Raw genomic sequence first — 11,137 nt, forward strand, 5'->3', positions numbered from 1 at the left:
ATAAAAGTGAATAATAAAGCCCAATAATGTCCAAAATAGTAGATAATATAGCATGGAGCAATCAAAAATTATAGATACGTTGGAGACGTATCAAGCATCCCCAAGGTTAATTCCTGCTCGTCCTCGAGTAGGTAAATGATAAAAACAGAATTTTTGATGCGGAGTGCTACTTGGCATAATTTTAATATAATTCTTCTTAATTGTGGTATGAATATTCAGATTCGAAAGATACAATACAAAAGTTTAATATCGACATAAAAATAATAATACTTCAAGCATACTAACAAAGCAATTATGTCTTCTCAAAATAACATGGCCAAAGAAAGTTATCCCTACAAAATCATATAGTCTGGCTATGCTCCATCTTCACACAAAATATTTAAATCATGCAAAACCCCGATGACAAGCCAAGCAGTTGTTTCATACTTTTGACATTCTCAAAACATTTTCAATTTTCACGCAATACATGAGCGTGAGCCATGAACATAGCACTATAGGTGGAATAGAATGGTGGTTATGGAGAAGATAAAAAGGGAGAAGATAGTCTCACATCAACTAGGCGTATCAACGGGCTATGGAGATGTCCGTCAATAGATATCAATGTGAGTGAGTAGGGATTGCCATGCAACGGATGCACTAGAGCTATAAGTATATGAAAGCTCAAAAAGAAACTAAGTGGGTGTGCATCCAACTTGCTTGCTCATGAAGACCTAGGGCATTTTGAGGAATCCCATCATTGGAATATACAAGCCAAGTTCTATAATGAAAAAATCACACTAGTATATGAAAGAGATAACATAGGAGACTCTCTATCATGAATATCATGGTGCTACTTTGAAGCACAAGTGTGGTAAAAGGATAGTAACATTGTCCCTTCTCTCTTTTTCTCTCTTTTTTTATTTTTTTATTTGGGCCTTTTCTCCTCTCTTTTTATGGCCTTTTTTTCGTTCGGAGTCTCATCCCGACTTGTGGGGGAATCATAGTCTCCATCATCCTTTCCTCACTGGGACAATGCTCTAATAATGATGATCATCACACTTTTATTTTTCTTAAAACTCAACAATTACAACTCGATACTTAGAACAAATTGTGACTCTATATGAATGCCTCCGGCGGTGTACCAGGATATGCAGTGACTCATGAGTGACATGTATGAAAGAATTATGAACGGTGGCTTTGCCACAAATATGATGTCAACTACATGATCATGCTAAGCAATATGACAATGATGGAGTGTGCCATAATAAACGGAACGATGGAAAGTTGCATGGCAATATATCTCGGAATGGCTATGGAAATGCCATAATAGGTAGGTATGGTAGCTGTTTTGAGGAAGGTATATGATGGGTGTATGATACCGGTGAAAGGTGCGCGGTATTAGAGAGGCTAGCAAAGGTGGAAGGGTGAGAGTGCGTATAATCCATGGACTCAACATTAGTCATAAAGAACTCATATACTTATTGCAAAAATCTACAAGTTATCAAAGCAAAGTATTACACGCATGCTCCTAGGGGGATAGATTGGTAGGAAAAGACCATTGCTCGTCCCCGACCGCCACTCATAAGGAAGACAATCAATAAATAAATGATGCTCCGACTTCATCACATAACGGTTCACCATACGTGCATGCAACGGGAATCACAAACTTTAACACAAGTATTTCTAAAATTCACAACTACTCAACTAGCACAACTTTAATATCACCATCTTCATATCTCAAAACAATTATCAAGCATCGAACTTCTCATAGTATTCAACACACTCATAAGAAAGTTTTATTATTAATCTTGTATACCAAGCATATTAGGATTTTTAAGCAAATTAACATGCTATTTAAGACTCTCAAAATAATCTAAGTGAAGCATGAGATATCAATAGTTTCTATAAAACAAATCCACCACCGTGCTCTAAAAGATATAAGTGAAGTACTAGAGCAAAACTATATAACTCAAAAGATATAAGCGAAGCACATAGAGTATTCTAGAAAATTCCAAATCATGTATGGCTCTCTCAAAAGGTGTGTACAACAAGGATGATTGTGGTAAACTAACAAGTAAAGACTCAAATCATACAAGACGCTCCAAGCAAAACACATATCATGTGGCGAATAAAAATATAGCTCCAAGTAAAGTTACCGATAGAAGTAGACGAAAGAGGGGATGCCTTCTGGGGCATCCCCAAGCTTTGGCTTTTAGGTGTCCTTAGATTATCTTGGGGGTGCCATGGGCATCCCCAATCTTAGGCTCTTTCCACTCCTTGTTCCATAATCCATCAAATCTTTACCCAAAACTTGAAAACTTCACAACACAAAACTTAAAGTAGAAAATCTCGTGAGCTCCGTTAGCGAAAGAAAACAAAAGACCACTTCAAGGTACTGTAATGAACTCATTATTTATTTATATTGTTGTTATACCTACTGTATTCCAACTTCTCTATGGTTTATAAACTATTTTACTAGCCATAGATTCATCAAAATAAGCAAACAACACACGAAAAACAGAATCTGTCAAAAACAGAACAGTCTGTAGTAATCTGTAGCTAGCGCAAGATCTGGAACCCCAAAAATTCTAAAATAAATTTCTGGACGTGAGGAATTTATCTATTAATCATCTTCAAAAAGAATTAACTAAATATCACTTTCCAAATAAAAATGTCAGTAGTTCTCATGAGCGCTAAAGTTTCTGTTTTTTACAGCAAGTGTAACAAGACTTTCCCCAAGTCTTCCCAACGGTTCTACTTGGCACAAACACTAATTAAACACAAAAAACACAACCAAAACAGAGGCTAGATAAATTATTTATTACTAAACAGGAGCAAAAAGCAAGGAATTAAAATAAAATTGGGTTGCCTCCCAACAAGCGCTATCGTTTAACGCCCCTAGCTAGGCATAACAAGCAAGGATAGATCTAGGTATTGCCATCTTTGGTAGGCAATCCATAAGTGGCTCTCATAATAGATTCATAAGGTAATTTAATTTTCTTTCTAGGAAAGTGTTCCATGCCTTTCCTTAATGGAAATTGGAATCTAATATTTCCTTCCTTCATATCAATAATTGCACCAATCGTTCTAAGGAAAGGTCTACCAAGAATAATAGGACATGAAGGATTGCAATCTATGTCAAGAACAATAAAATCTACGGGCACATAATTCCTATTTGCAACAATAAGAACATCATTAATTCTTCCCATAGGTTTCTTAATAGTGGAATCCACAAGGTGCAAGTTTAAAGAGCAATCATCAAAATCACGGAAACCTAACAAATCACACAAAGTCTTTGGAATCGTGGAAACACTAGCACCCAAATCACATAAAGCATAGCATTCATGATCTTTAATTTTAATTTTAATAGTTGGTTCCCACTCATCATAAAGCTTTCTAGGGAAAGAAACTTCCAATTCAAGTTTTTCTTCATAAGGTTGCATTAAGGCATCAACGATATGTTTAGTAAACGCTTTATTTTGACTATAAGCATGAGGAGAATTTAGCACGGATTGTAACAAGGAAATATAATAAATCAAAGAGCAATTTTTATAGTTAAATTCCTTGAAATCCATAATAGTGGGTTTAGCAACACCTAGGGTTTTAATTTCTTCAATCCCACTTTTATCAATTTTAGCATCAAGATCAAAAAATTCCGAATTCTTGGAACGCCTTCTAGGTAAAGGTGGATCATATTCAGTCCCATCATTATCAAGATTCATAGTGCAAAACAAAGATTTAATAGGGGACACATCAATAACTTTTAGATCTTCATCTTTATTTTCATAGGAACTAGAAGAACACGCTCTTATAAAGGCATCTTTCTTAGCACGCATCCTAGCGGTTCTTTCTTTGCACTCATCAATGGAAATTCTCATGGCTTTGAGAGACTCATTGATATCATGCTTAGGTGGAATAGATCTAAGTTTCAAAGAATCAACATCAAGAGTAATTCTATCAACGTTCCTAGCCAAATCATCAATATTAAGCAATTTTTCTTCAATCAAAGCATTGAAATTCTTTTGCAAAGTAATAAATTATTTAATATTAGATTCAAAATCAGAGGGCATCTTATTATAATTTCCATAAGAATTGTTGTAGGAATTACCATAATTATTAGAGGGATTACTAGGATAAGGCCTAGGGTTGAAATTTCCTCTATACGCGTTGTTACCAAAATTGTTCCTACCAACAAAATTCACATCCATAGATTCATTATTATTCTCAATCAAAGTAGACAAGGGCATATAATTAGGATCAGAAGAAACACTCTTACTAGCAAATAATTTCATAAGTTCATCCATCTTTCCACTCAAAACATTAATTTCTTCTATCGCATGCACCTTTTTATTAGTAGATCTTTCAGTATGCCATTGAGAATAATTAACCATAATATTATCTAGGAGTTTAGTAGCTTCTCCTAAAGTGATTTCCATAAAAGTGCCTCCCGCGGCCGAATCTAAAAGATTTCTAGAAGCAAAATTCAATCCGGCATAAAAATTTGTATAATCATCCACAAATTTAAACCATGAGTAGGGCAATTACGTATCATTAGTTTCATTCTCTCCCAAGCTTGTGCAACATGTTCATGATCAAGTTGCTTAAAATTCATAATATCGTTTCTAAGAGAGATGATCTTAGCGGGAGGAAAATACTTAGAGATAAAAGCATCTTTGCACTTATTCCATGAATCAATACTATTTTTAGGCAAAGACGAAAACCAAGCTTTAGCACGATCTCTAAGCAAAAAGGAAATAGCTTCAATTTAACAATATCATTATCCACATCTTTCTTCTTTTGCATGTCACACAAATCAACGAAGCTATTTAGATGGGTTGCGGCATCTTCACTAGGAAGGCCGGAAAATGGATCTTTCATGACAAGATTCAGCAAAGCAGTATTAATTTCACAAGATTTAGCATCGGTAAGAGGAGCAATCAGAGTGCTAATAAAATCATTGTTGTTGGTATTGGTGAAGTCACATAATTTAGTATTATCTTGAGCCATCGTGACAAGCAAGCAAACTAACACACAAGCAAACAAAAAGCAAGCAGGCAAAAAGAGGCAAATAGAGAAAGAGAGGGAGGATAGAGAGAGAGGGCGAATAAAATGGCAAGGGTGAAGTGGGGGAGAGGAAAACGAGAGGCAAATGGCAAATAATGTAATGCGGGAGATAAGGGTATGTGATGGGTACTTGGTATGTTGACTTTTGCGTAGACCTCCCCGGCAACGGCGCCAGAAATCCTTCTTGCTACCTCTTGAGCACTGCGTTGGTTTTCCCCGAAGAGGAAGGGATGATGCAGCAAAGTAGCGTAAGTATTTCCCTCAGTTTTGAGAACCAAGGTATCAATCTAGTAGGAGGCTACGTGCGAGTCCCTCGTACCTGCACAAAACAAATAAATCCTCGCAACCAACGCGAATAGGGGTTGTCAATCCCTACACGACCACTTACGAGAGTGAGATCTGATAGATATGATAAGATAATTTTTTTGGTATTTTTGTGATAAAGATGCAAAGTAAAATAAAGGCAAAGTAAAAAAGCAAAGGAAATAACTAAGTAGTAGGAGATTAATATGATAAAGATAGACCTGTGGGCCATAGGTTTCACTAGTGGTTTCTCTCGAGAGCATAAGTATTCTACGGTGGGTGAACAAATTACTGTTCAGCAATTGACAGAATTGAGCATAGTTATGAGAATATCTAGGTATGATCATGTATATAGGCATCACGTCCGAGACAAGTAGACAGACTCCTGCCTGCATCTACTACTATTACTCCACTCATCGACCGCTATCCAGCATGCATCTAGAGTATTAAGTTAAAAACAGAGTAACGCCTTAAGCAAGATGACATGATGTAGAGGGATAGACTCATGCAATATGATGAAAACCCCATCTTTTATCCTCGATGGCAACAATACAATGCGTGCCTTGCTGCCCCTACTGTCACTGGGAAAGGATACACCGCAAGATTAAACCCAAAACTAAGAACTTCTCCCATTGCAAGAAAGATCAATCTATTAGGCCAAACCAAACTGATAATTCGAAGAGACTTGCAAAGATAACCAATCATACATAAAAGAATTCAGAGAAGATTCAAATATTATTCATAGATAGACTTGATCATAAACCCACAATTCATCGGTCTCAACAAACACACCGCAAAAAGAAGATTACATCGAATAGTTCTCCACAAGAGAGAGGGGGAACATTGTATTGAGATCCAAAAAGAGAGAAGAAGCCATCTAGATAATAAGTATGGACCCGTAGGTCTGAGGTGAACTACTCGCACTTCATCGGAGAGGCTATGGTGTTGATGTAGAAGCCCTCTGTGATCGATGCCCCTCCGACGGAGCTCCGGAACAGGCCCTAAGATGGGATCTCATGGATACAGAAAGTTGCGGCGGTGGAATTAGGTTTTTGGCTCCATATCTAATTGTTTGGGGGTACGTAGGTATATATAGGAGGAAGGAGTACATCGGTGGAGCAACAGGGGTCCCACGAGAGTGGAGGGCGCACCTGGGGGGTAGGCGCGCCCCCTACCTCGTGGCCTCCTCTTTTATGTCTTGATGTAGGGTCTAAGTCTCCCGGGTCTTCTTTGTTGAGAAAATCACGTTCCCGAAGGTTTCATTCCGTTTGGACTCCGTTTGATATTCCTTTTCTTCGAAACCCTAAAACAGGCAAAAAAACAGCAATTCTGGGCTGGGCCTCCGGTTAATAGGTTAGTCCCAAAAGTAATATAAAAGTGGATAATACATCCCAATAATGTCCAAAACAATAGATAATATTGCATGGAGCAATCAAAAATTATAGATACATTGGAGACGTATCAGGCGGCGCTCCGGTGTCGTATCCTTCCTGAAGGCGCCCCCTTGGAGCCCACGGTTCGCCGTATGCGGCTTCATCTCTTCACGGCGGTAGTGCTAGGGGTGGTGTTGCCGCGCTCAACACCTGTGTATCATGCCTTGGGTGTGTGCGTGTGTTGTGGTGGCGTACGTTGTACTGAGTTGTGAGGATCGTGCTTTATATATAAAGCGGGGCGAAAGCCTTTTTCGGTAAGACCCGCCGGCGAGCGGGGGCAGGACCAGCTACCGTGTAGTGTGTGGCTTCTCTGAGGGAGGAGAATGATAGGTATGGGAGCGTGTGGCTCGGTGGGAGTAATCCGTCTAAGTGTAGGGTGGAGTAGGGTGGTGTTGGGAATTTATCTCCGCATGTACATATTGTAAACCAATGGATCAATTGGGATTCTTCCTCTCCTTCCTTTATAATAAATGATACGCATAATCGTACGTATTCGAGAGAGAAAAAGACAGGTATGGGAGCAGTAGAGGGGTGAGGAGACGCCGAGGAAAGAGGAGACATTCGGGGTGTCAGGTCAGTTCTTCTTCTTCTTCTTTTCTTCCTATGACATACAGACCCCACACATCAGCAATAACGGCCGTCTAGGTTGGTCATTACCCAGTGCCACATGACCCTAGCGGATGGGCCTTGTTGTCAGTTTTTGTGTCAAAACATGGTCAATCCATGATTTAGTGCTTTCGGCCACGCGCTTACTGAAAAGGTGTTCTCTACAAATTGTTGCCAAATATTGGCCTTCCTTGTTGGAGTCGCACTCCCCGCAAGGCCGCAAGGGACCAATAGAACACCTCTAGAGTTATGTATGGCTGTGGAGCAGGGTTTTTGTAAGTGTTGTCTTTTGGATGGGAGGAAACATTCCTAAGCTGAAGCACCTGCAGCAACAAAACACGAGGAGAGGAAGCTCAGCCTCTAGCCTTGGGCCCACCTGTTCCAACGGTATGAAATGTTCTTTAGTCGGCCACAAAGTGTAGCTAAAGGTGATCTCAAAACCATCATCTAGTGTGAGCAGAACTTGTCCAAACAACCCTTCAATCTCTCCAGGTATAGAATTGGAAAAAATTGATAGTTTCAGGATCTTCCACAAAACTTGCTTGATGTCAATCCAATGAACATTATCAAAAATCATGATGTTTCTATATTTCTAGATACACCAAAGTTCAGCTGAGCTAACTAAATTAGTTAAAAGATAGTTCTGATTGGCTATCTATAATTTTGCTACGGATTCATAAGAACTACCAACATAAAAAAACTAGCTATGACATGCCAGAGCTCATTAGCAACCTCACAATCAAGAACAAGTGTTGGGCAGTTTCATGTTCCATACATAATAGACAATATTTAAACTTTTAAAGTTTCCTTTTCTTCAGATTATCCATGTCATGAAATGAAGGGCAGCCTCGGGTTCAGGGTTTCCGCCTGTTTAATCAGGCCCTACTCGCCAGGCAGGCGTGTCGCTTACTTACTAATCCTAATAGCTTATGTGCGCAGGTGCTAAAGGCTCGCTACTACCCGGAGGGTCTCCCCGAGGACACTGTCTTCTCGGGGAACGCCTCCCCTACATGGCAGGGCATGCAGCATGGTCTTGAGCTCTTGAAAAAGGGCATCGTGTGGCCTGTCGGGAATGGACAGAACATCCACATTTGGCGTGATCCCTGGCTGCCCACTGAGCCTTTGCGCCATCCCATTACTCGGCAAGGGAGCTGCTGGCTCAAGAGAGTCGCGGAGCTCCTCAATGAGTATGGTAATTGGCGTATGGACCTTCTTCGTTGCCACTTCCTTCCTCCGGACATCGACTCCATCAGCAGCATCCGTACATCGCCGCGCGTCACCGACGATATCATTGCCTGGGCGCATGAGAGGAATGGTATCTTCACCGTTCGCTCGGCCTACCGCCTTGCCATGGACGAGCGCAAGTGAGGGAGTCCTGGATTAGGGGGTATCCGGACAGCCGGACTATATCCTTTGGCCGGACTACTGGACTATGAAGATACAAGATTGAAGACTTCGTCCCGTGTCCGGATGGGACTCTCCTTGGCGTGGAAGGCAAGCTTGGCAGTACGGATATGTAGATCTCCTTCCTTGTAACCGACTCTGTGTAACCCTAGCCCCCTCCGGTGTCTATATAAACCGGAGGGTTTAGTCCGTAGGACCAACAACAACAATCATACCATAGGCTAGCTTCTAGGGTTTAGCCTCTTCGATCTCGTGGTAGATCAACTCTTGTACTACTCATATTATCAAGAACAATCAAGCAGGACGTAGGGTATTACCTCCATCAAGAGGGCTCGAACCTGGGTAAACATCGTGTCCCCCGCCTCCTATTACCATCCGCCTAGACGCACAGTTCGGGGCCCCCTACCCGAGATCCGCTGGTTTTGACACCGACATTGGTGCTTTCATTGAGAGTTCCTCTGTGTCGTCATCGTTAGGCTGGATGGCTCCTTCAATCATCGATAGCGATGCAGTTCGGGGTGAGAATTTTCTCCTCAGACAGATCTTTGTATCCTGCGGCTCCGCACTGCAGGCCAACTCACTTGGCCATCTGGAGCAGATCGAGAGTTACGCCCCTGGCCACCAGGTCAGGTTTGGAAGCTTAAACTACACGGCCGACATCCGTGGAGACTTGATCTTCGACGGATTTGAGCCCCTGCCGAGTGCGCCGCACGGTCACGATGAGCATGATTTAGCTCTACCATCGGATAGTGTTCAGGAGACCGCACCGGCACCGCTCCGACCCTCAATTCGGAGCCAATTGCGCCATCCATGGACGGGTGGATAGACCCCGCCACGGAGGCCGCATTCTCAGCGGCGATCGAGCCGAGTATCGACCTTACCCTTCACGGGAGCCATGACGCCGAACTGTCGGATTCTTCCCCGACCACGGACTCCAAACCGCGTGCGCCCATGCCTATCGAATCCAACTGGGCGCCGATCATGGAGTTCACCTTCGCGGATATCCTTCAGCACTCGCCCTTTGGAGACATACTGAACTCATTAAGGTCTCTCTCCTTGTCAGGAGAGTCCTGGCCGAACTATGGCCGGCCAGGTCGGGATGCGGACGACGAAGAAATTCGCCGCCCACCCAACACCCACTTAATAGCCACTATCGACGATTTGACCGACATGCTCACCTTCGACTCCGAAGACATCGACAGTATGGATGACGATGCAGGAGACGAACAGGAGCCACTGCCCACAGGGCACTGGACGCCCACTTCATCATATGATGTATACATGGTGGACACACTCAAAGAAAACGACGACGAGGAACGGAAGGACGTAGCGAAGGATCGTTCCCTCGAGAAGCAGTCAAAGCGGCGGCGTAAGCACCGCTCCAAATCCTGCCTCGGCAGAAACAGCAATCATATAGACTCAGCGATAGAGCAGGGTGAGCCAGCAGACGACAAACACGGCATTGAACCACCATCCGACCACAGCAACACGGAGAATCAAACCGAACAACCCAACTCCGGCGAAGATAACAGTCCGGATGACATCACACCGGACAGGCACCCGGAGCAAAAGAATACCCATCAAAGGCTTGTTGCCACTGCGAGGAGTCTGAAAAAGCAAAAGCAAAGGCTCAGAGTTGCACAAGACACACTCAGAATTAGATGGAGTGAAGTACTCAACACTGCAGCAAAGTACGGCGGTAGTCGCCAAACAAAGAGCTACCCGAAGCGAAAGTTGCTACCTGAATTCGATGAGGAGGCCTTAGATCCCCCGCAATCAAAAAACAAAACAACCATCCGGTCAGATAGACGACCTCGTGGCCAACATAGAGCGGCAAACGACGCTGCACACAAGCCAGTACGCGATCCACGTGAGGGCTCGCATCAAAAGGATGGCGCAACCAGATCCATCTACGGGCCAAGCAAGCGCGCTCCAGCATGCAATGCAACACAACAAAAATCCGAACACCACGGTACATCCAAATACAGGGGTGCCGCACACCCCCTATGTTTCATCGATGAGGTGCTGGACCATGAATTTCCAGAGGGATTCAAACCCGTAAACATAGAGGCGTACGACGGAACGGTAGACCCTGGGGTTTGGATTGAGGACTACATCCTCCATACCCACATGGCTCGAGGAGACGATCTCCACGCCATCAAGTACTTACCCGTCAAGCTCAAAGGGCCAGCTCGGCACTGGCTTAAAAGCCTCCCCGAAGACTCCATTAGAAGCTGGGAAGAGCTCGAAGACGCTTTTCGGGCAAATTTTCAAGGGACCTATGTTCGACCACCGGATGCAGACGATTTAAGTCATATAACTCAACAGCCCGGAGAGTCAGCCCGAAA

Source organism: Triticum aestivum, chromosome 2A (assembly GCF_018294505.1).
Source record: "Triticum aestivum cultivar Chinese Spring chromosome 2A, IWGSC CS RefSeq v2.1, whole genome shotgun sequence".
Lineage (NCBI taxonomy): Eukaryota > Viridiplantae > Streptophyta > Magnoliopsida > Poales > Poaceae > Triticum > Triticum aestivum.